This window comes from Protopterus annectens, chromosome 5.part1 (assembly GCF_019279795.1).
Source record: "Protopterus annectens isolate FY-2018-M chromosome 5.part1, PAN1.0, whole genome shotgun sequence".
In the NCBI taxonomy this organism is placed as follows: domain Eukaryota; kingdom Metazoa; phylum Chordata; order Ceratodontiformes; family Protopteridae; genus Protopterus; species Protopterus annectens.
In genome coordinates, this window is record NC_056736.1 from 353657930 (window position 1) to 353683474 (window position 25545).

The window sequence follows — 25545 nt, forward strand, 5'->3', positions numbered from 1 at the left end:
AGAGAGAAAGGAGTAGCAGAAACTAAGCTGATTGGCCTTCTCAAATGTTCTCCCTGTACTGGGTAGAATGAGGTAATGACACTAGACTGGGAGGAGGGTCCCAGATCAAATTTACACTAGGGGCGGGCAACTGCAAAGCCGGCAACTATAAAAACACTATACCAACAGGGAGGGAGGGTGTGAAACAAACTGCAGAAATGTTTCTCACAGCTGAAAAGCACCAGTGAGCCTTTAAATGAAAGTTTTAAACAGCTAAAGGAGCCTCTAGAAAAAAGAGTTTAACTGCAACAAGTTATCAGAAACAAACAACCCAACAGATGCTTAATAAAAGTGGACAATTTCCAGTTAATACCTCACACACAGTGAAACTAGCTAGAAAAATACACAGTACACAAAGTGCTATAAATAACAAAGAAATAAAGAACAAAATAAACAAAAAACAGGATACTTAATGTTATATATTATAGCTTTGAGTTTGCTGAGTGTCCTTCCTTCGATTAGCTCTGTGTAAAATGGCAGAACACTCACAACTGAGCTTCTTAGGTAACAGAAAGTTGAAACCTAAGACAGCTTTTAAGAAAGAAATCTCAAAAGAACCAATGAGGTGCTTAGTCTAAGCTGTAGTCCAGGTGACCTCAGTCAGCCAATGACCTCAAACAATTCTCTCTCACTGAAATGCCTGATGGCTTTGGCTAAACTAAGATGTCCCTGAATATGTGCTCAGACACAGAGCCTTCACAAACACTAGGCCCAAATACAAGCCTGAATATGGAAATGCTACAAATATCCCCACTACTTAGAAACAAACTGCAGAAATGTTTCTCACAGCTAAAAAGCAGCAGTTAGCCTTTAAATTAAAGTTTTAAACAGCTAAAGGAGCCTCTAGGAAAAAAGAGTTTAACTGCAACAAGTTATCATAAACAAACAACCCAACAGATGCTTAATAAAAGTGGACAATTTCCAGTTAATACCTCATACACAGTGAAACTAGCTAGAAAAATACACAGTACACAAAGTGCTATAAATAACAAAGAAATAAAGAACAAAATAAAAAACAGGATACTTAATGTTATATATTATAGCTCTGAGTTTTCTGAGTGTCCTTCCTTCAATTAGCTCAGTGTAAAATGACAGAACACTCACAACTGAGCATCTTATGTAACAGAAACTTGAAACCTGAGACAGCTTTTAAGAAAGAAATCTCAAAAGAACCAATGAGGTGCTTAGTCTAAGCTGTAGTCCAGGATACCTCAGTCAGCCAATGACCTCAAACAATTCTCTCTCACTGAAATGCCTGATGGAATTGGCTAAACCAAGATGTCCCTGAATATGTGCTCAGACACACAGCCTCCACAAATACTAGGCCCATATACAAGCCTGAATATGGAAATGCTACAAATATCCCCACTACTTAGAAACAAACTGCAGAAATGTTTCTCACAGCTAAAAAGCAGCAATGAGCCTTTAAATGAAAGTTTTAAACAGCTAAAGGAGCCTCTAGAAAAAAGAGTTTAACTGCAACAAGTTATCAGAAACAAACAACCCAACAGATGCTTAATAAAAGTGGACAATTTCCAGTTAATACCTCACACACAGTGAAACTAGCTAGAAAAATACACAGTACACAAAGTACTATAAATATAGTGTGATAAACTAGTTTGATTGGAGTTCAATTCCCAGACATGGCAAGTGTGGATGTTTGTATGTTAGTTTGCCTGTGTAGGGAGCAATGCTTTTAATGCTATTCACAGTCATTACAACTCCAGTGCTCTTCTTTGGCAAGCCTGCTGATGTTATTCACTGTGAAATACACCTTTGGGAAAGGAGTAGCCCAGTAATATCTGTGATGTGTCCTATAACTATGTAATATTGTAGTGTGATAATCTAGTTAGGTAGAAGTACTAAGCCCAGATGTGGCAAGTGTGTGTGTTTGTCTGTGTAGGGGCAATGCTTTTTAGGCTAGTCACACTCACTACAATTTCAAATGCCCTACTTCATTCACCTTGAAATACACCTTTGGGGAAAGAGTAATCCAATAATCTCTGTGGTGTATCCTATAACAGCGTAATACTATAGTGTGATATAGTAGTTTGGTATGAGTTCTATTCCCAGACATGGCAAGTGTGGGTTTTTGTTGTATGTATAGGGAGCAATGCTGTTGAGACCATTCAGAGTCAATGCAACCTCAATTGCCCTTCTTTGGCATGCCTGCTGATGGCATTCATTTTGAAATACACTTTTGGGGAAGGAGTAGTCCAGTAATCTCCGTGGTGCATCCTATAACAGCCTAATGCTGTAGAGTAATGTAGGAGCTTTATTCCCAGACATGGCAAGTGTGGATGTTTGCATGTGTGTTTGTTTGTCTGTGTAGGGAGCAATGCTTTTGAGGCCATTCACAATCACTACAAACCTCTACTGCCCTTCTTTGGAAAGCCTGCTGATGTCATTCCCTTTGAAATACACATTTGGGAAAGGAGTAATCCAGTAATCTCTGTGGTGTGTCCTATAACTGTGTAATGCTGTAATGTAATAAACAAGTTAGGTAGGAGTTCCAATCCCAGACATGGCAAGTGCGAGAGTGTGTGTGTGTGTGTGTGTGTGTGTGTGTGTGTGTGTGTGTGTGTGTGTCTGTGTTTGTCATTTGTATGCTGTGTGGAGGTGGCTGTAAGTGTGTAACAACTGGACTCATTCTGAAGCAGGTTTTGCAAATTCTTTTATGTTGGGCCTATTATATGTCACAATGTCCACCTTACAAGGATAACAGATGTCAAATAGCTGAGTGGCTGGGGTTTCCAATCCATACCCCTACAAAGACATCAAGACCTGGAGAACAAATTAAGCAACCTTTGTATTACCCAGAGAACACTCTCAACCCATGTCTCATACACAAACACACTTGCCTAGGCAACAACTACTTTGCTGGTAGTGCCCTGCATATTGCCCACAGATAGTAACTATGATGTGATTGCAGTGGACTACAGAGGGCATGGCACCCTGTCCCATCACTACAACAGGCACATAAGTGCAGAGAGTGTACCTTCACTATGTTCCCCACTGGACACCTGCAACAACTGTAGCGCCATCAAATGTGACCCACAAAGGACATACCATGCCTTAAACACATGCCCTGTATGGACAGATGCCACTGCCACCAGGGAATACCTGTATCATGCTATCAATGTAAGTGCAGGGTCAACCTGGTGTCCATTACCAGTTCCCACCACATGAGGCCAGGACTGGCACATCTGATGATAACAATCTGTATACACAACATGGGCCAGACACCCTAGGTACAGTTCCACATGTCACTGAACATGCATGTGAGATGGGTGCACATCCCAGACACTGACCATGTCATGGACTATAGAATATATACATGGCAAGTATTGCACAGCACTGGCCACACACAATAGTAACCCAGGTGACTAGATGGTGAATACAATACCCACCTCTGTGGGCCAATCCAGACACTACACCCCTGAGCCAAACAGCAGACCACTGTCATGTGGCCTGATGCCAAGGTATATCCTTCACCTAGCCTTGAACAGTCTTCTGGCACAGTCAACCATTACACACCTGTGAAACAATGCACCCATGTATGTCAGTACTGGCACCCTGTGTCTGTGTGTGTGGAGTATGATGGTTTTGACCCCATTCACACTCACTACAACTCCCATTGGCATACTGAAGCATGCCATCTGATGTCAGGCACCATCACATACCCTTTGCCCATATATCATCCGGATAACCCCTGCGGTGCATGTGCTACCTGCGTATTACTGTATTGTGGCAAACTAGCTAGTTAGGAAGTCTATTCCTGACCCTGCCAACTGTGTTAATGTGTGTGACTCCCTGAGAGAGTGTGCCTGTGTTGACGTTGACAACTGTTCATGTGGACAGGCACGTGTACTACACCTACCTTATCGCTCCGATATCACTGTTGCAAATGTCACTCACCATCAGATATACCTGTGGACAGCTCCCAACCATGTAAGCTATGTGTTGTATGCAATAACTGCATAGACATGTGATAGCAATCCATAGTCAGTCAGGGGGTTGAAACCCTGTTCTGGTAGGTGTGTGACACAAACATGCTTAGGTTTTACTCTCCCACCTCCTCCCTGACTTACTTTGTCTCTGTCTGTCTCTCTCACTCCCTCTCTGGTGGATGTGGAGATGTACATCTCCTTTGCTTAGGCGGAAGCTTGTGTTTTGTAAGTGATGCTCATGATCAGCTGATGGCCTCTGCACAAATGGCAGTTCCCCTCTAGCTGATTGCATGTGGAACAGCTGTGGTAACATTCCCATAGCCAATTGCATGGAAACACACTCCAATACCTAGGAACATAATGTGGATGTTGGGTCTTTTCAATCACTGTGAGCAGGACCTCAATGTGGTGTTTGGCATACAGCATCACAGATGGTATTGGGATTTACCTCTAACAACATACACTGTGGAGACAGGCCAACAGACAGGAAGGGGATGTGCCAGACATGACTACAGAATATAAGTGTTGCTCTTCTGCATTTGGAGTAATGTTGGTTTAACAGGGTGTGCATGTATATGGCTGGTCTACAAGATTTAATACCTGTCATGCCAGTGTTGTGTGTTTGAGGAAACTCCCACCTGTAGGGTTATCTGCAGACTGGGATATGTGTGGAGCCTTATATTTCTTGTGTTACTCACAGAACACCTATCTTAGAACTGCAGAAGCATAGTCTGGGGATTGCAGTCAGTACATGGTGACAGCCATGAGAGTTACTGACTTCATATCCCTCATATGACATATGTCACAACAAACCCTGGTATGACAGTAAAGGTATGAGGTTATCACAGCAGCATGCCAATATTGGCTCAGTGTTTGTGGCTCCAGCCAGACGTCTGTCAACCTTTGCACATATGTCATGCAGTGAGAGGTGCATATGTTCTGTACACCATTATTTATTGACATCATACCTGATAACAAGCCAGTCAGATATCATACTGCTAGACATGTTATGTATAGTAGGGATTATTTCTGAGGACATAACCTGGGCATTCTACAGTAGTGTGTACAGTACTGGGGTCTGTGTACTTGTGGTGATTGTTGACAGTATGTGTATTGCATATACGTACCTTGGGCTGTGCACAGACTGTAGTAGATGCCAGTGTTCTTGGTCCTGTTCTATCTGATGTTACATGCTGCTCCATTGTGTGGTACCATATTGGCTCACATGTCTGTAGAGCCAAACACACATGTGTCCCATACCACAGACAGGCATCGGACCACAATGTGTCATGACCCAGTTTATGTAGGGTTAGTGTGCGAGTGTGTTTATCAGACAGTTCATATAGTGTCATATTAAGCTTGAGTACCATATATGGCTGTGGCTGTGTTCACATTGGTTGTGGGTATGCACTTTCTCACAGATGTCTGTTACTCTGTGTTGTCACATACATGTAGAGCATGCTATATTTGCAGGTACATGTGTATTCCCCCATACAAAATGTAGTCCAGTGTTGTGGGAGTCTGCCTGTAGTTTGCACAGAGCTTTGTGACATGCCTACCAGCTTAGTGTAATTACCCAGTGTGCTGTTAAATCCAGTTATTTGCAAGAAATCCTGCTGCCAGGCCACCATAAATGTTGTGTATTTCCAAAAAAACAGTGGGATTCTGTACAGATGTATGTCACTAACTACTGGGTAGTATGTGGCCATGTGAACTCTGCACCACCAGCTATTATGTGTCAGGACAGACAGACGTGCGAATGCATAAACTGTGTGGGCATATGTCGTCAAGTATTTACATGATATACCCATGTACATGGCTGTTAACATCCACATTGTGAGGCATGGTCCACATGTCTCGCATGAAGGGGATCTGTGTAAACCTCTGGACTGAACACAGTGCCAGACTGTCCACATATATTGGTCATATCTCTGCTGTAGTCCACAGGATCATAACTGTGCTAGCAGTGGTACTGTACTATGATGTCCTTAGGATGTCTGTCAGTAGCCAATGGCGTACATGTCAAAAGCAGATGTGACCTCCCACACACAACATGTCTTTTAAGACAACCCCTGATACAGTATCAACAGTCTACATATATACCTGCAATACATACATGACATCCCCTTGCACTTAGAGGTTCAAACTATTGATGCTGAGGTAGGACTCCTCTCCATGTGCTGGACATATGGTAAACTTATATGTGTCTGTGTGTATATATATATATATATATATATATATATATATATATATATATATATATATATATATATATATATATATCTATATATATCTATATATATATGTATATATATATATATATATATATATATATATATATATATATATATATATATATATACATATATATATATATATATATATATATATATATATATATATATATATATATATATATATATATATATATATATATACATATATATATATATATATATATATATATATATATATATATATATATATATATATATATATATATATATATATATATATATATATATATTTATATATATATATATATATATATATATATATATATATATATATATATATGTATATATATATATACATATATATATATATATATATATATATATATATATATATATATGGCTCTAGGACTGTTGAATGAAAGTTCAACAGTCCGAATCCGCTATCACCGAACAGACTTTAATGAAATCGCTTTCACCTACCCACCCACCCTACTTTAATATTCTCATTCTGAGATCGCACTACAGTGGGGAAAAGGGAATTTTCCCTTATCCACACTGTAGTATAACCGGTACAACAGGCATACTTATGCAAAAATGCTGCTTCGGTGAAAAGCATTTTCGTTTACGTATGCCTGCCCATTCGCAATTCGGTAAAAAGTGCATTCGTGCAAGAGTCCTAGACCTATATATATATATATATGTATATATATATATATATATATATATATATATATATATATATATATATATATATACAAACTCAAACATATACATATATACAGCTATATATGTCTACACATATGCAAATATATAGATATATATGCACATATAGCTATGGATATCTACATATATATCGACATAAATAGGTATATCTGATTAGATATGCATGCACATATAGTTATAGATATCTACATATATATTGACATACATAGGTATATCTGTACACATAGAATGTGCATACATATATATATATATATATATATATACAGAGAGATCTAAAAATGGCCATACATATGCTGCACTATACAGATGTGTAGAAATGCATATGTATGAATATATATATATATGTATGCACATGTAGACATATATCTACATATGTATATGTATATATCCATATCCTTGTCATGTGTAAACATCATGATTGTATATACCTTCCCAGATGTATCTCACCGTATGTATCTGATATGTGCATATTTAGATATAACAACATATGTGATGCAACAGTAATATCAATAGCAAGTACTGCACAATTGTGGATGCCAAAGCAATTGTTCAATACTACTCAATATGTGTACTGACAGATATATATAGTTGTCATGGTGTAGTGGTTAACTGTTGTGACTGTAGTGTACAGGGTTCTGGGTTCAAGACCTGCATGGCCTGTGTAATTTGTTGCTGGGCAGAACAAGGTCTGTTGAATACAGAGTGATTAAGGCAGCTTTAAGTGCGTTTGCGTGAAGCTAAGAGATGCTAAGGTACTTTTAAACATATGGGCACTTACACCATGTAGGCTTTGCTTACCAGTGCACAAATGTGTTTAGCATTTATATTGCAGCAATGCTCACACCTGCTAAGCATGGCTCTGCCCTGGTAACCGGTGCTCACATCCCAGTCTGATAACATAGCAGGGTAATGCCATCTGTAATAAGTGTATGTAATTCCATGTACATAACATGCGTCTATGTGCTGTCAGTACAGTAGTAAGGGGTGTGAGTGTCATGTCTGGGACACTCAAGTATATAAGACCTGTACAGCACTCATATCCATGTGAATGTGTTACATACAAGGGTAGTAACCCAAGTTATGTGCTGTCACACTGACATGTAGTGTATTATGGTGGTACTACTGTTGACAGTGCTTTCCCAGGCAAGAGTAGATTGCAAAATGTAGTACTGACAACAAGCACCTCTGCAGGCATAGCTGGACTCTGAGGCCTCACTGTCGTGTTCCTGGTGTGTGAGCTGTATCACAGTATATATCCCCTAGTGGATAATGATCTGACATGTGGAAAGTAACTGTAGACTACTGTCTGTACAGCACATGTCACTGAGGGCTTCCAACACGTAGTAATGGCATACATATTGGTGTCAGACATCTGTCTGTCGACACATTCATCCTACCGCATAGCTACTTGCCAAGATGATGTCTGTCAGTCCCTGTACAGATGTGCAGATGGCAGGTATCCAGCTTGAGTACGTACAGGCAACCTATGCTTGACTGACACTGACATGTGTGCCCAGCTGTGTTATAACTGGCACATATAGGAGATAACACCCTGTATGCACCATATGCCATGGGTATCTCCACTACACTACCACAGTCAACAGAACATGCTTGGGTACAGGCCTCCATCACAGACACTAACCATGTGTTGTAATACATGTTGCATACATGTCAACTGGATCACATCAGTGGCCATTTGCAGGAGGCACCCAGAGGATTGGGTCACCACAGTGGTATCTGTCAATAGATTGCCTGCTGGCACATGGCAGGTGGAATGATACCACTGTACACACATCCCCTACACTTCCCATATCTCCATGGACAATATCCAGGTACACACCTATCACCACCTGCAGTGATGCACCCCAGTACTGACAAATGCATACATGTGCATTACTGAGGATAGAAGTGTCTGTGTGTTAGTACACCTGTAGTTGGAAATACCAAGAGGGCCTTCATACCCACTGCAACATCCATTGCCATAGTAAGATGTGGCTGCTGCTGTACCAGACATTGCACATACCCTGTTACACTCCTCTCCCTAACAGCTACAGGTGCCTTGCAGTACCAGCATAATAGTGTTGTACAAATGGGTTGATAGGCATGGGATACCCATTGAGTTCAGGCAAGTGTGTGCATGTGTGCATGTCTGTATATCTGTAGGGTACAGCATTCCGAGGCCACATACACCTATTACAATATGCATTGCCACACAGTAGTATGGATAGTTTTGTTGCTGCCCATAGATGAGGCATGACAATGCAACACCCTACTATGCCTGTGGCATGTGCATTAGATGCATATCCCTGTAGTACCACTGTTGGGATGTACAATGGGTTGTATCGCAGTCATGGGCAATGTGTGATGGTGGGTATGTCAGAGTGTCATCATGGGTTCCAGTGAGTACAATATCCACTGTGGGATGTGGGTGCTGTGTACACTGTCATTACACCATGGTACACCTGGTATATGTCCCATGTATCACTGTATGGTGACCAATGTTATCATCAACCATACAGGTAACTGATACCACATTCCATTGAAATGGGCATGGTGATGTGGTGTGTAGGTATGAGGTTGCCCTAGGTGTGTCCGTATAGTGTGTGGGTATGCATGCACACAGTTCTGCCATGTGGCTGCCCTATACAGGTGTTTCTTGGGTAGCTGCAGACCATACTTTGCAGGGTGTGCAGTTCACCGCCTCCGGCCATGGACATGCAGACTGTGCCTTCCAGGGGTTCCATGGGCATGTCCAGGTACAGGCCACGATGTGCTACTCTCCCCTGATGATGACAGATGTCCACTTGAACCAGGTCCCTCCTGGGACTGGCCAGGGCGACATGCATGTGACCTGCTGTGGTGTGGTGTGGACAGTACTTCCCTGCAGTGCTGGGGGTGGTACTGCCACTACAGGAGCACCTTGGTGTCCTAGCACATCCATGTTGACTGCCAGTTGTTGGTGTTTCTGGCCTACATCCACGCGGCCATCACCCCACTCCCACCACATGTTCGAGCATGGACAAACTACGGTCGATGAGGCCCACTGTCAAAGGAAAAAACTTCAAAGACCAATACACGTAAGGTTCAGTTAAGGCACATTTAATAACTTGCAGCAAGGAGACAAAAACATGCAAATACAAGATTTTGCCTAACTACTAGCAGAAAGTATGCTATTCTTATACTGTTTTACAAGACATGGCCTTCTATAGCTGACATAATCAAACACAACTTTCAGTATTGTTCTACAGCAGATGTTACTCAGACTTTCTGCTGACATGACTAGATTTGTGAGAAACTTTTTGAGAAAAACAACCTGGCCTTGGTGGGGACTAGCCCGTTACAAACTTCTATTGTATAGTTCTAATGCATGTGTTACATTTCAAGGTACTTTTCTAGCTCAGACACAAGCAAATGCTGATTGCAGTTCATATTTTCAAGTAGTCTTTGTTCTAGTTATCTATAGCTTCTGCAGCTGAGTATTTTCTCACAGTACAAGCGGAACTCCTTGTCTAAGTTTCATGACGTTAATATAAGTGGTATTGTTCTATTCATTATTGGCCTGACACAAGCAGAAATTAGCTGCCTCCTTGTAAGTTTTCAGAGCATAAGCAATAGCTGCGCATATTTCATATGACAATTCAAGGTTAGAAAGCTTTCTGCAATTCGTACAGATTTATGCAGTGTGAAATAGAATAAATGTGTTAACCCTTTTCAAGCTTTAAATGCACTAAGCATATAACTAATACATACACTAATACATATTTTTCTCACATTTCCCCCTTTTAATACTTTTATTCTACTTTCAAAATACGCATAAACAGTTTTTTCTTCTCCTAACCTCTTCCTACTCCGAATTTGCAGTTAAGAGAGTCATTCAGTTTAAACTTATGAAAGCATTTCAGTTTTTCAATAGTTTTTCAAACTCAGCACTTTGATATAAGTTTTCAGAAACTGACATGTCTATAAAGTCTTTAATCAGTCTTTTCATGCAGGGAATGCCACAGCAAACACATACTCCCAGTAGGAGCATTCCTACACAAATGGCAATCAGGATGTTCATTAAGATGGTACCCCCCCAAACCATTTCTGGAAAAAATCCATCAGTGGGTTTGAGCCTGGTTTGGTCATGGCCGACACTTGCTGAATTACCTCAAGATGATTGTCTATCTCATGTTTATGGACAGGAATATACGAACAGCACTCCTCCTGGATTAAAGCGCAAGTACCACCTCTCGCTGCTAGGGTGAAGTCGAGAGCCATGCGGTTTTGAAGCACTACAGTTCTCATGGCATTCAGTTCATCAGTCACCAATTTGAGAGCGGAAAAAGTTGCGTTGCTCATTACTTCGAGAAGTTTAGACAGTTTTCTCAGCTCCCAGATCGATTTCACTGCTCCATATGCTGGTAATATGCCTGCCCACTATATAACACTATCACTCAAGTCCATATGTGTCAGTCCATTGCCTATAGAATGATGGTTTTTCCAACGTGCATCGATTTGTCCCACTGGATTAACAGGTTTCTTGACGACCTCTCGGACATTTCGAATTTTTCCTCGAGGCAAAACTGCAGTGTGTCGTATGGCCGGAACCAAGTAACCCAAAAAACAACTGCCGGACCAATTCTCATGTAACCATTTGTATGCCTTTCTGCCACACACAAAATAACAGTCCTCTACTTTAGTAGTAACCTTACTGTGAATATACACTCACCCTGCATGAAACATTTTTCTATCAATTATAGACAGTTGTTTATAAAGAACAGAATTATGTTTTACTTCAAGTGTTTTGTGCATCAATCCAAGAAATGAATCATAGTTTGTATTACAATAAAAATCTGCATTGTTACCTTTAGTGTAACTTTTATAAGGAACAGTCACATTGCAATTGCTCCAACCCACCTGAACAGTATCATTTTTATAAAAACACACAGTTCCCTTTTGTGGAACAGACAAGTGCAATGCTATTTTATCTTGTGATGTAATGGTTGAGGTATCATAAATCAAATTTTCCCAGGTCTCATTGACCCCTAGGGGGACCGTAGTCATTAATAACCCCCCGTATGCTGTCGGCAAAGCTGTGCAAATCCAGCAATTCGAAACATTGAAAGTCTCAGCATACACATATTCAATTGCCTGGTAAGTGTTAAAGTTTGGATGCCAGTCTATGAGTAACACTTCACGTTTATTCAGTTCAGTCTGTGTGGCTGGGAAAAGGAATGGCCACAACAAAAAGATTATTGTCACTAGTCCAGTTAACAGGATGATTATGCAATACTTCTGAGGAAATGGTTGTTCTGCATTCCTGTTTATTCTGGATTCTATCATTTTTGCTCTTGACATGTGACAAGATTTTTACCCAGTTCAAAGTTCTTGACTAGTTTGCAGTACATCAGGTGGATCCAGGAGGCACGCTCTGCTATCTTGACTGCAGTGGGTGTCGACAGAAGCACTTGATATGGACCTTCCCACTTTGGTGACGCCCAATTCTTTTTCTTTATTGTCTTCACCCAGATCCAGGTACCTAGGACCACTGCCACCTCTGACGGTCTGGTTTGTTCTTTATCTGAAACAGAATTTGACTGCAACAGATGTTTAGAATTTAACAAATTTCTCATGTACTCAGCTAGTGTACAGTCGGCTTCCTGGTCTGCGGGCATGAGAGGTTTCCACTGAGGTATATAATAAGCCCTTCCAAATAGTTTTTCAAAAGGAGTCAATCCTTTTGCATTTGGAACAGTTCTCATGCTCAACAGTGCCAGGGGCAGACAATACATCCAATTCCTCTGTGTTTCTACTATTAGCTTCCTTAGCTTACTCTTTAAAATCCCATTATGCCTCTCTACTAGCCCTGCAGATTGTGGGTGGTATGCACAATGATTTTTTAAAGAAATACCAAAATGTTTACTTAAATGTTGTATGGTTTGGTTCACAAAGTGTGTACCATTGTCACTGTAGATCCTTTCCGGAATGCCGAATCTAGGAATGATTTCTTTAACGAGAATTTTCGCCACGGTTGCCACATCTGGATTTTTAGTTGGAAAGGCTTCCACCCATCTGGAAAACATATCTACAATGACAAGACAATACGTCTTATGTTCACATTTGTTCAGTTCTATAAAATCCATACAGACAGTATGAAACGGATACAGTGGTGTAGGGAAACTCCCTTGCTTGGGCTTTAACTCCCCTTGTGCATGATGTTTATAAAAATGTGGCACATCGAACAAAATTTTTTAGAGTTGTTTAAGAATCCGTATGTTGTGAACACTTGGTTCACCAGCTGTACCATCCCCCCTGTTGAGACATGGCACTGCCCATGGCTCAACAAAGCTGCATATCTAAACAAATTAGATGGCAATATCAGTTTCCCTTCTTTAGAGATGTACAGCCCCTTTTCGAGAATTGCTCCTTGTTTTACCCATCTTCGTTTTTCAGCTTGCATAGTAAGTGTCTGCATTGTCTTTAACATTTCTACATCTAAAATCTCAGAGGGTTGTAATTCCTCATTCAAAAGAAATACTTCTGAAGCTGCCTGCTTTGCAGCTGTATCAGCTCTAGCATTACCTTTTGAAATCCTATCCTGTTGCTTGGTATGAGCTGTGCATTTACAAATAGCTACTTTCTGAGGTAACTGAATAGATTCTAAAAGATCTAAAATAAACTGTGCATGATTGATTGGTTTGCCAGTAGATGTTATCATTCCTCGATTTTTCCACTGTTGCGCAAAAACATGTACAGTAGAGAAAGCGTACTGGCTGTCAGTAAAAATGTTTACATATTTACCCTTTGCTAAGGTACATGCCCGTGTTAAGGCAATCAATTCTGCTGCCTGTGCAGATAAATTGTGTGGTAAAGATTTCACTTCTATAATGTCAGTATCAGAAACTACTGCATATCCTACTAGGTTCTGTCCTGCAGGACCCCTTTTGCACGAGCCATCCACGTAGTATGTCACCTCGGCATCATCCAAGGGGACATCCGTAAGATCTTTTCTAGGCAGTGTCTTTTGCTCAATCACCTGTAGGCAGCTGTGTGGTGTGCCATCTGCAGGGGTTGGGAGCAAGGCAGAAGGGTTCAAAGTCGTACATCATTCAATTGTCATATGAGGTTGGCTCAACAATATAGTCATACAGGAAAGATGCCTAGCAGGGGAAAGATATGCTACCTTCTCTTGCAGTAAAATAATCGCGACTGCATGAGGCACTCTCAATGTGAGAGGGTGGAACAAAACTACTGAGGCCGAAGCCTGTACTGCCATTGCAGCTGCAACTACTGCTTGTACACAGTGGGGTAAAGACCGTGCCACTGGGTCCAGTTGTGATGAATAATAAGCAGTAGGGCGTTGCTTGTCCCCATGCTGCTGTGTTAACACTGATGTCTTATAACCTTGCTTACAATCTACAGTTTAGAAAAAATGTTTATGATAGTTTGGTAATCCCAAAACCAATGAGGACGTTATTAACTGTTTCAGTTTGCAGAAAGCAGATTCTGCTTCTGGTGTCCATTGTAACAAATCCTGTGCTGCCATAGGCTTTTTATATATCAGGTTAGTCAGCGGTGCAGATTCCAAGGCGTAGTTTGGAATCCAGCTCCAACAAAAATTAGTCGTACCCAGGAAGGACATAATTTCCTTCTTGGTAGTGGGTTTTGGTGCTTGTAAAATCACTATTTTTCTGTCCTCATCTAATGTCCTACCCTCCTTAGATATTACATATCCTAGGTATTTAACTTGTTTTTTCCAAAGCTGCAGTTTATTTTTGTTTACTTTATGTCCTTCAGTGGCTAACAATTGTAACAGCGCTATGGTATCTTCTTTACAAACTTGCTGGGTGGGGGCCGCCAGCAGGATATCATCAACATAAAGTAAAATCTGACTGCCTCTTGGTGGGGTAAATCCTGCCAAGTTGCTTGCCATTTCTTGTGAGAATATTGTCGGGCTTTCACAATATCCCTGTGGTAGTCGCGTATATGTATACCTTTTCCCCTGAAATGTGAATGTAAACCAATACTGGCTGTCAGGGTGTATCGGTATCAAGAAGAACGCATTGCTGATATCTACCACAGAAAAATATTTCTGTTGAGGTTTTAAATCATTCAACAGGATGTGTGGGTCTGGCACCGTAGGTGCCCTTGGTATTACTGCATCATTTACAGCTTGTAAATCTTGGACCATACACCATTCTCCATTTGCTTTCTTAACAGGAAATAAGGGTGTGTTACATGGTGAATCAGGAGATTCCACCAGCCCTCCTTCCTTAAGTAAAGCTGCTATAATAGGTTTGATTCCTACCTCTGCATCTTTTCTTAAGGGATACTGTCTTTTTTGTGTCTAAATGCTGACTTTGGCGTAATAGTAACTGGCCCCGCTATACGAATAAGTCCTACATCTGACTTTCCTGTTGACCAAAGAGTTCCTGGTATATTCTGTAAAGCATTCTCTTCCTCCTTCAATAGGAGTGCTAATCAGCTGTCCTTGCTAGACTGCAAGTATACAGCTGGGTGGGTCTGAGTTATCCAATTCAACTTCTGCATTTGTATTCCTTGTTCTGACAGTTCTAACTCTGTCTGCTTTTCCCATCTCGTGACTTTTTCTCCTAAGTCTACCCATTTTACATTCTTGTCCTTAGTTAAGCTAACATGTGGTAATCTATTAGATTGATAGAGTGCAAATAACTCCTGGGGCAATGAACAGCTGGCTACACTGTTCCCTTCCATGTCCCAGTACAGATTATGTAATATCAATCTGTTTGCACGATTTCTAAACAATTCTTGCTCATATTCCTTATCAGGTCCTGGTGTGTTACAATAATACAGAGTACAGTGCAACAAATGTTGTTTATCAATGTCAAGGGAGGGGAACTTGCTGATGGCCATGTTCATCAACTCTTCGGTTACTGCCCCTGGACCAGTCATAACCAAGTCCTGGCTGTACCAATGAAACATTTCACCCTCCGATTGCACTGCAAAGGTATCAATTTGTCATTGTGCTTCCATACCCTGCATAGTCGGAACTACTGCTATACTAAATACCTGCATAAGGTCTCTGCCCAAGAGATTTACTGGGCATTTTGCAGAAACAATTTTGCTTTTCTGGGTCAATCCTGAAACAGGATCAGTTATTGCAATATTATGGGAGAGGGGCTCCCGATATAGCTGTCCATTAGCTGCTTTCACTAGTATGTAATCAGATGACTCTGAATTCTCTGGCAGTTTGGCGGGATGTATCAGGGTCCGTGATGCCCCTGAGTCACACAAGAATCTGACCTCCCTCCCTTCTACCAGGAGTGTAACTTCTGGTTTCATGTCTGCTAAATAGAGCTCTAAGCTCAATAAAGCTAAATCCAATATTTCATTTTCGTCACTATCCGTAACTTCCTGCACTTCCTCCATTCCTTCTGTCAGATTCTCTACTCCCTCTATCACATTTTCATTTGTCATATCTCTGCTATCCCCCTCTAGTGATTCCTGACCATCATATAGTCAGTCCACACCCTTCTTGTCTTCCGTGGTTGCCTTCTTGTTTTTCTTGCAATCCCTTGCCAAGTGTCCCTTTTTACCGCAGTTGAAACATTCACCCTTTTTCTTTCGCCCTCCAAAGTCCTCTGATCGCTGATCAGATTATTTGTTTCCCTGGGCATTTCTCTTGCCCTTTTTCCCAGACTGTACTACATAAACGTCTGCTCCATCTTCTACAGAAAATACTTGGGCTTTCTTTTTCTTTTTGCTATTAAAATGCCTTTCGGCATGCCTAGCATATTCAAGTAATGACTGTAATCTGCTTGCACGATGATCTACCATGTGCTTTGTAATAAAACTGCTTATGGGTGCAATACTGCCTTTCAAAAATGCATTCTTTAACTGCTGCTCATATGGGGAATCTTGTGTCTGATCTTAAGGAACCTGCATTCCACAATGGTTATTAAAACATTCTAACAATCTGGCATAATATCTGTCAACAGTTTCGCCTTCTTGTTGGATGCATTGATTAATGTAAGTCCAGTCTGCCTAGGCTTCCATTTCTCAGAGATACGGTCTGTAAGACCTTTCACTCTGTTGTCTAGCTCTGCACTGCTATGTGGGAGGGGCCTGTGTGCAGTGTCACGGGGATTGCAGTCGCCACTAATCATGTGCCAATCTGGTCCCACAATTTGTCTGACTACTTTTTCTACCTCTTCTCCGTTTAAATTATAACTCAGCCTAATTCCTTGCAAATCTTCTAAGAACTTTCTAAAATTAGCTTTTGGATGGGGAATTCCCTCAGTGGCTTTCTGGATGTCTTCCGGAGTCCAGGGTCTATACACTAGAATAGTTGGGTCCTGACCTTCTTGCCCTGCCTGAGGATTAGGCACTTCTATAAGTGGGCATATTTCTTCTTCACTCATAGATCATGAATTCCTACCCATTTGATATAGCTCAATGTCCCCTTTTGAATCACCTGCCCATGTTCGAGACCTGGTCTCGATGGGATCTCTAATAAACGGTTTCGCTTTTGTAGTGTCTCTATTTATGGTAACAGCAGGATATCACGGGGGTGGACTAACTTGTTCACTTGCTTCATATTCTGGTAAGGGAGGCGGAGGGGCCGATGCTATTACTAAGTTATTGTCCTCCTGGTCTAAAAACATTGCTTTTGAATTATTGCTTTTTTGTTCCCTACGGTTTACTTCCTCAATCCACCTGTGTGCCTGAGGAATTCCTAATTGTTGTTGCTTTTTTACCTGACCTTTAGAATCGGTTTTAAGCTGTTTGACAAGTTTGATAAGTGAGGATTTTTCTAATTTACCATCAAATTCATACTTATTAACCCATTTTGAATAGTATTTAATATTATCAGCACGCTGTGACTGCATGTATTTCGCATTTTCAGTTAATGGCGGATTTCGGGATCTTTTTGTGCAATTATTACCCATTTTGTTCTACCCTTTTAATCGTTACGTAACTTCTTATTTTTTAACGTGGTACCACAGATTTTGTTATAGTCTCTTCAGAATGACTGCCTACCTGCTCTGTTTCCCTGATCTATGACAAGACAGTAATTTTTTTGTCCCGGACTTGTACAAACAAAGTCTCAACAAAACAATACAAATCTAGTCCCTGATCCAAAACAGAAAAAAAGGTAGCTTCACCTTACCTGAGCCTTCATGATTGATCACCTGGTTCATGTAAACCAGTCCTTCAGTCGCAGATCAGAAAGTGGCTGGCCTCTTTTGTACGACAATTCAGTTGGAGGCCTTTTCAAATAAGAAGAACCGATGTGGTTTCTTCCCCATACGGTTTCAAGCCACCTGGCCTGTCTGATCCGAGGTGAAGTGAGGGTTTCCGGTCCGAAGGACCAATCTGTCAAAGGAAAAAACTTCAAAGACCAATACACGTAAGGTTCAGTTAAGGCACATTTAATAACTTGCAGCAAGGAGGCAAAAACATGCAAATACAAGATTTTGCCTAACTACTAACAGGAAGCATGCTATTCTTATACTGTTTTACAAGACATGGCCTTCTATAGCTGACGTAATCAAACACAACTTTCAGTATTGTTCTACAGCAGATGTTACTCAGATTTTCTGCTGACATGACTAGATTTGTGAGAAACTTTTTGAGAAAAACAACCTGGCCTTGGTGGGGACTGGCCCGTTACAAGCTTCTATTGTATAGTTCTAATGCATGTGTTACATTTCAAGGTACTTTTCTAGCTCAGACACAAGCAAATGCTGATTGCAGTTCATATTTTCAAGCAGTCTTTGTTCTAGTTATCTATAGCTTCTGCAGCTGTGTATTTACTCACAGCACAAGCGGAACTCCTTGTCTAAGTTTCATAATGTTAATACAAGTGGTATTGTTCTATTCATTATTTTCCTGACACAAGCAGAAATTATCTGCTTCCTTGTAAGTTTCCAGAGCTTAAGCAATAGCTGCGCATATTTCATATGACAATTCAAGGTTAGAAAGCTTTCTGCAATTCGTACAGATTTATGCAGTGTGAAATAGAATAAATGTGTTAACCCTTTTCAAGCTTTAAATGCACTAAGCATATAACTAATACATATACTAATACATATTTTTCTGACACCCACCATCTCACTCAACCATCTATCCATGACCTCGGTCTAATCACGGAGGGCACCAGCAAGTTCATGAAAGTTGTTGCGTACAGATGAGAGAGCAGCCCTCTGCAGCTTCAGACCCTGTCTGGTGTACAGTTCCATATGTGCCTGCGCCCCCATGACAGTCTGAAATATGCACCTGATGAAACCAGTTGTGGCACTTCTGCCAGGGGCATGATGACCAGCGGGCCTACCACGAGCACCCCGGTACATCTGCCTATATGGCGCCCTACCGAACATCCAGCTATGCCTGCTGTAGCCAAACACAGAAGGCATAGATACCACACACTTTCCTGTGCACTGCCACCAAATGCCAACTGTCCCTCTGCTATGGCCACTGGTGATGGGGTATGTATAGGCACTGTAACTGTGTGCGGGGTTGGGGTGGCTAAGAGAGGATGTCAAACAATGGTGCAGTTTCGGCCTCTGACAACCCTGCCTGTGCCTCAACAGTACTATCATAATCTTCGGTGTCTGTATGGACACCAACATCAGACTGCATGCAGAAGGGACTGTGACCCACCTCGCCACCTGTGGGGAAAACAAGAAACGCACTTTAAGACCTGTACAGCATTGCATAACAGTATACACATACATACACCCACACACACACAGACACACAGACACACACACACACACACACACACACACACACACACACACACACACACACACGTGCACACACACACACACACACACACACACACACACACACACACACACACACACACACACACACACACACTGACATTCCACCTTAATACCTAGTCCCACATATATTCATATATGTTCCCCATCCTGCATCACACTTGGTAACATACACTCATTAATACCACTCATTAATGTATCATTCCTCTAAGTGACTAGACGAGTGATCGCAACACAAGACCTATTACTTCATTACCTCCTTGACTTGAGTGGAGTAGGTTTTACATGGCCTCACTGCTGTCATCCAGTGTTCACCCTGTGTATGTCCGGACATTGTGAGCATGGTCCCTATATGTTAGGGGCTACTACGTTCACTCCATAATGTCATGCACTGGAGTGTCATATTTAACTATTTCTCATTACATGCCAGATTTGCTGCTCAATCAACTAATCATGTGGACAACAGTAATATATGGATACACTCCCTGGTGTTGTCTAGTAATTCCCCAATGCATATGTAGTGCTGCATACGTGGGTAGTCATTCACCTTTCTGCTGATTGCAATATTAAGGGTATACCTGGTGTCTACTTTCCCTCCCAATGCATGTTCCATGCTACAGACCTTATTATACTATCAGCTGTCCTGTGATTACATATCAGACAAGTATTCCTGGTGTCTCATGTGACAGTCCATGTCTGTGTACTGCATGATCCCAAAGGGAAGTATTGACATATGAACAACCCCACAATCACACATGTGCATACATGGACGCCCACAAAAACACACACACATGCACACACACATCCTACATGCATCAACCCCCTCCACTCCACCAGATTGCACTTGAAGACAAAATAACAACCCCCCCCCACACACACATACACCCACCTACAAGTGAGGTTGCACAAAGATAGTACACACAGTCCTTGCATCTGTCAACATGCATAACATATGGTACTCAACAGCATGCAGTGCAGCTATAGTCAATCCATGCTAGCAACAGTATACATGTCTGTGATGCATGGGCTGTGTTAGTATGTGATGCCCCTTCCCCTGGAAAAACTGCACCCATGTACACAGTATTGCTGTGCACCTGTTCTACACCCTGCCATGTACTGTGCACCAAACCTCACAGGAGTACAAACCATTGCTGAATGTGTATTACTGTGTCAGTTATGTCTGCTCTAATGCTCACAGCCCCTATGTGTTTGAGCGACACATTCCTGGGATGATATGTGGACATATGTCATTTGTGAATGCCTGATGTCTGGTTTACAGATCTCAACATCAGCGGTGCATGTATGACCAAATCGATACTATTACACTGACAACCGACAGACCTTACTGTGGCTATGGGGAGTGTGCACACCCTTATTGATATGACGCACTCTTCCTTGATATGCCATGGGACCACATCACCTCATATATTAACATTACATGAGCCTGATATGTGACATATGTCCTGTACATTCACATGCAGTGTCTAAGAAATGTGTTAGATGTGCAGATGCTGACCATGATGCATACACTTCGTGGGTGCATATGTGTCTACGCCCTTATCATGACGGTTTGTTGTACCTATTGTTATGTGTACAACAGCAGTCACTATTCCTGGCAGGGGTATACTAGCATGGGCCATCTACATTTGCCAGTATATGGTCAGTCTGCTCTACACATGTCCCCCAACTCTGCATGATTGCAAGGTCTACTCATGTGAACATCCCCTGGGGTTCACACACTGCCGTCACTATTGCTGTGGAGTTAGGGTTACATCTGCCACAGTTCCTGAACCTGACTGTGTGCAGATACAACCATTCTTAGCATCCTTAGGATCCCTGCTGCAGTGCACTGGTGTGTCATGATGATGCACCCTCCCTACCTTCAGCCATTTTGCAGATGTTTGACAACTGTGGACTACACATGAGTGTCAGTTTGCAGTGTCCCAAACACTGAACACCACGTGTAACACCCTAGTCGCAGCTATTAATGTGGACCACATTATTATGTTATGCCATAGTGTAGATCTCTAACAGTTGCCATTGTAATACTGGCATATACACTGTTGTAGCACTGTATAAGGGGGATGTTTCACACATGCCCCTACTGTAGGCCATGTGTCCCACCATTATGTTCATCCCTGTGGATACATTTCATAATAACAGGATGTTAGTTATCTTGCAGGTGTCTGACATACCCTTCAGATCCCCCATCATGGTCACCACTGTGATGCAGTGTATTTAACAGCAACAATACGTGAACATGTACGGCATGCATTATGGGTAGGTGTGAGAGATGTGTGCATGGAATATACTATAGCCATTATATGCCCAGTGTATTGGCAAGCATGAACATAAACCATACTCACCAGCTACAGGCTGCTGCCTTGGTGGTATACCAGAGGGACCCACATAAGAGTGTGAGAGATGTGATGTCAGTGGCCACAGCTGTGGCATTGCTACAGGGTGGATGCAGTATTACAGTACATTAACAGTACAAGTCCACAATACTGCCACTTATGCACATCTGTTTATTACTACTAAGCAGCAACAGACTAATTATATGACATTTCACATATGCATGATCTACCTGTACAGATGTGGATGCTTATGTAACTGTGGTCTACTGATGTGTCCTGTGGCCTTACCTGCCCACTCCTCAGCTGGTGTATAGGTAGCACCCACCTCCACATTGGTCTCTGTCAGTTGGAGGGTGTGCAGGTGGGCAGGTGCCATGAGGCTGGCAAGGAGCTCCTCAATGTGTGTCGGGGGGATGGATGGAATGACACCCCCTGTTGCAAGATGATTCCCCCCAGACTGCAGTAGCATGCCGATGGGCATTGCGAAGCAGGTTACTACAATGATGCTGGACCTGCTCATAACTGTGGTTATGCAGGCCAACATCATTGACCCTGTGGACTAGATTGTTCCACAGGGTGGTCCACTCCTGCTACTCATGGGCTGTCCTGCTGAAGAGAACATGGTAGTGCTGTATCAGGTGGTTCAGTATGACCTCATTTTCCACTGCTGAATACCCTGGTAAATGGCTGTGGAACATCTTGCCTGAAAGACATAAAGATGGAAACATGTCTGAGCAACTCATACAGCAAGGTTACCATAGTTCTTAATAGACATCTCTGCCCCCCCCCATCATATCAGTGACAACAAACTGTTTACACAACTCAGTGAGTATGGCTACAGCTTACCTACCATTGAGACATATATTGTATTGTACCACACTTTGTGCTACTTGTTTGCAGCCATGCTCCTTGTGGGGACACTATCATTGTTGGCCTGTTACGGACTATTTCACATGCATGTCTTTGTCAGAGCCACGATGGTTCCATATATGCATGTGGTATGCTTGCTATGTGATTGCTACACATCTGTCATTCTGTATTTCTGGGGATATCTGTGCATGCTGCTGGACATGTTCTGGGATTGTGTGGACTATTACTACCCACATATGTTCTAAAACAGTGACACAATAGCATGTTTAGGGAATAGTTACCAGCAGAACCACCTCTCCCACCTCATCTGGCCATGTTACCAGGCCACATCACATGTGGGACCCACCTTGGGGCCTCCTCATCTACTGGTCCAGCACTACCTTCAGGTGGAACCACCTCAGGGGATGGTGTTCTCCCCCTGGGGGCACACACAGACATGATCCTATCACCCAAGGTCAGATCCGGGGTTTGTTCCATAGGGAGCTCCACAGAAACTTGTGGGATGTGCTACAGCACCTTGCGGCCCCCAGTACACAACCACAGGGTCCACATGCTCCTCCTGCTCAGCCTCCAGGCCAGGCACCTTCAGGGCCATGAGACTGCTGTTGTGACTAGCAGAGGGTGCGGGCCTTGTTTTCATTGTTTCTATATGGGGGCTCATGGGGCTTCCACATCGCAGACCACACACACCATCCAGAGTGTTTACCCACCACATGTGTCATATACCACCCCTGTAGGCTGTCCTCTATATCTACCAACCCAACCCCCCTCCACAAATATACCTGCTATCCTTCCCCATATTCCCATTCCCTACTTCACAGACAAGGGCAATGTGGTCCCAACAATGGGTTCACATGTTACATAACCATCCATGTTGCACACACTTACAACTGTATATATCTGTGTGTATTGCTATGTGTGATGTTCCCTCACACATAGTATGCAACACTGTGGTGGTAATATAGGGGACATGTATTTACACACATATGTGTGTGTGTTTGTATATATGTAGACACACACACACACACACACACACACACACACACACACACACACACACACACACACATACATATATATATATATATATATATATATATATATATATATATATATATATATAAAAACCTATATATGGGGTACATTCAGACATCAGGTCCACAATCTCTAACTCTGCTTCCTGCACAGCTGCACTGTTCTGCCTTGCTACAATACAGACAGGTGCCACATATGGACACAGCCTAACATTAGGGGGTATATATAGGGCCAGATTGCAGGTAAGCCTATTACACACCTATGGCATTTCAGCATGCTACAGTACATGTTAAGCTGAGTATCCTGCAAGTGGTGGGCTCTGGAACCCACGTGCCCATCATTATTTCATTACTTCCACTACCAGCTATTGGCCACTGTAATATACATCCTTTCCATTACACAACCCACACTATGTTGGCTTACATCTTGTCAGTCACTGCTGCTCTTCACAGTTGATGGGTATGGCCCACTACCCACAGGGACAGACTCTATTGTCCATAGCAGTTATTCAGCTGAACATCATTACAACAGCAACACCTGATGGCACATATATATCATTCCACATAATCTGTCCCAGTATTATGGACGAAGTACTACAGTCAATTACATGCATATGTACTTCACATACCTGTTGTGGGAATGAGGTCTGTTTTGGATGGTTTCCTTGTAGGAGTTTTTTTTTCTCTCCTTTGCTTTGGCTTTAGCCTGCTTTCTTTGTTTCTGTTTCAGTTTTGGCTTTGGGTTTGGTTTTGGTTGTGGTTCTGGTCTCTCTCTCTCTCTCTCTCTCTCTCTCTCCCTCTCTCTCCAGTAAATGGATTGAGCTGCTTGGAATAGAGTGCAGCATGGCTTTTGTAGGTGATACACATGATCAGGTGATGGCCTCTGCACCAATCAGTGTCCTCCACTTGCTACCTGCATGCAGCATGCTGTGTAGTACTTCCAATTACCACTGTCATGGCAACCCACTACTATAATTCCCTATATCATGTGGGCTTGGTCCCTTTTCCTTTCCTGTATGGTGGACATCCTTCCTGTGTGTGGGCAGCAGTGTTACAGACAGCAGGTAGCAATACCTCTTGCAAGAGAACATGCACACTCAAGCCAGCTACATATTTGTATGAGGTTCCAGAACTACAGACAGAGTGTGAGTAGTGTTGTTGTATGCATTGTATAGCACCAGTGTTACAGGGTTTTTGTGTACATGCGGTGGTGGTGTTGCGGTAGCGTTGTCGCCTCACAGATAGACGTTGTCCTGTTCGATTCTCAGCTAGAGCGTCTTCTGTGTGGAGACATGCGTGAATGGGCGTACCTTCATTGAAGGTTGTGCGTCAGGGCTGGCAACTTGGCACATAAAAATCTACTGCCAATCATTAGCGAACTGGAGTCCCTAACCGGGAAAAGCCAAAAGACACAACTAGTTTAACATGGAATGCAGTCTGCCTGCATAGCTCTCAACTGTTGGCCTATCCACTTGATGTACCAGAGGTGTGCCTGTTATGTTTTGTCTGTCCACCACACAGGTATGTGTCAGACTGTCAGTGTTTGTGTGTGTGTGTGTGTGTTGAGTTCTATCAGTACATGGCTA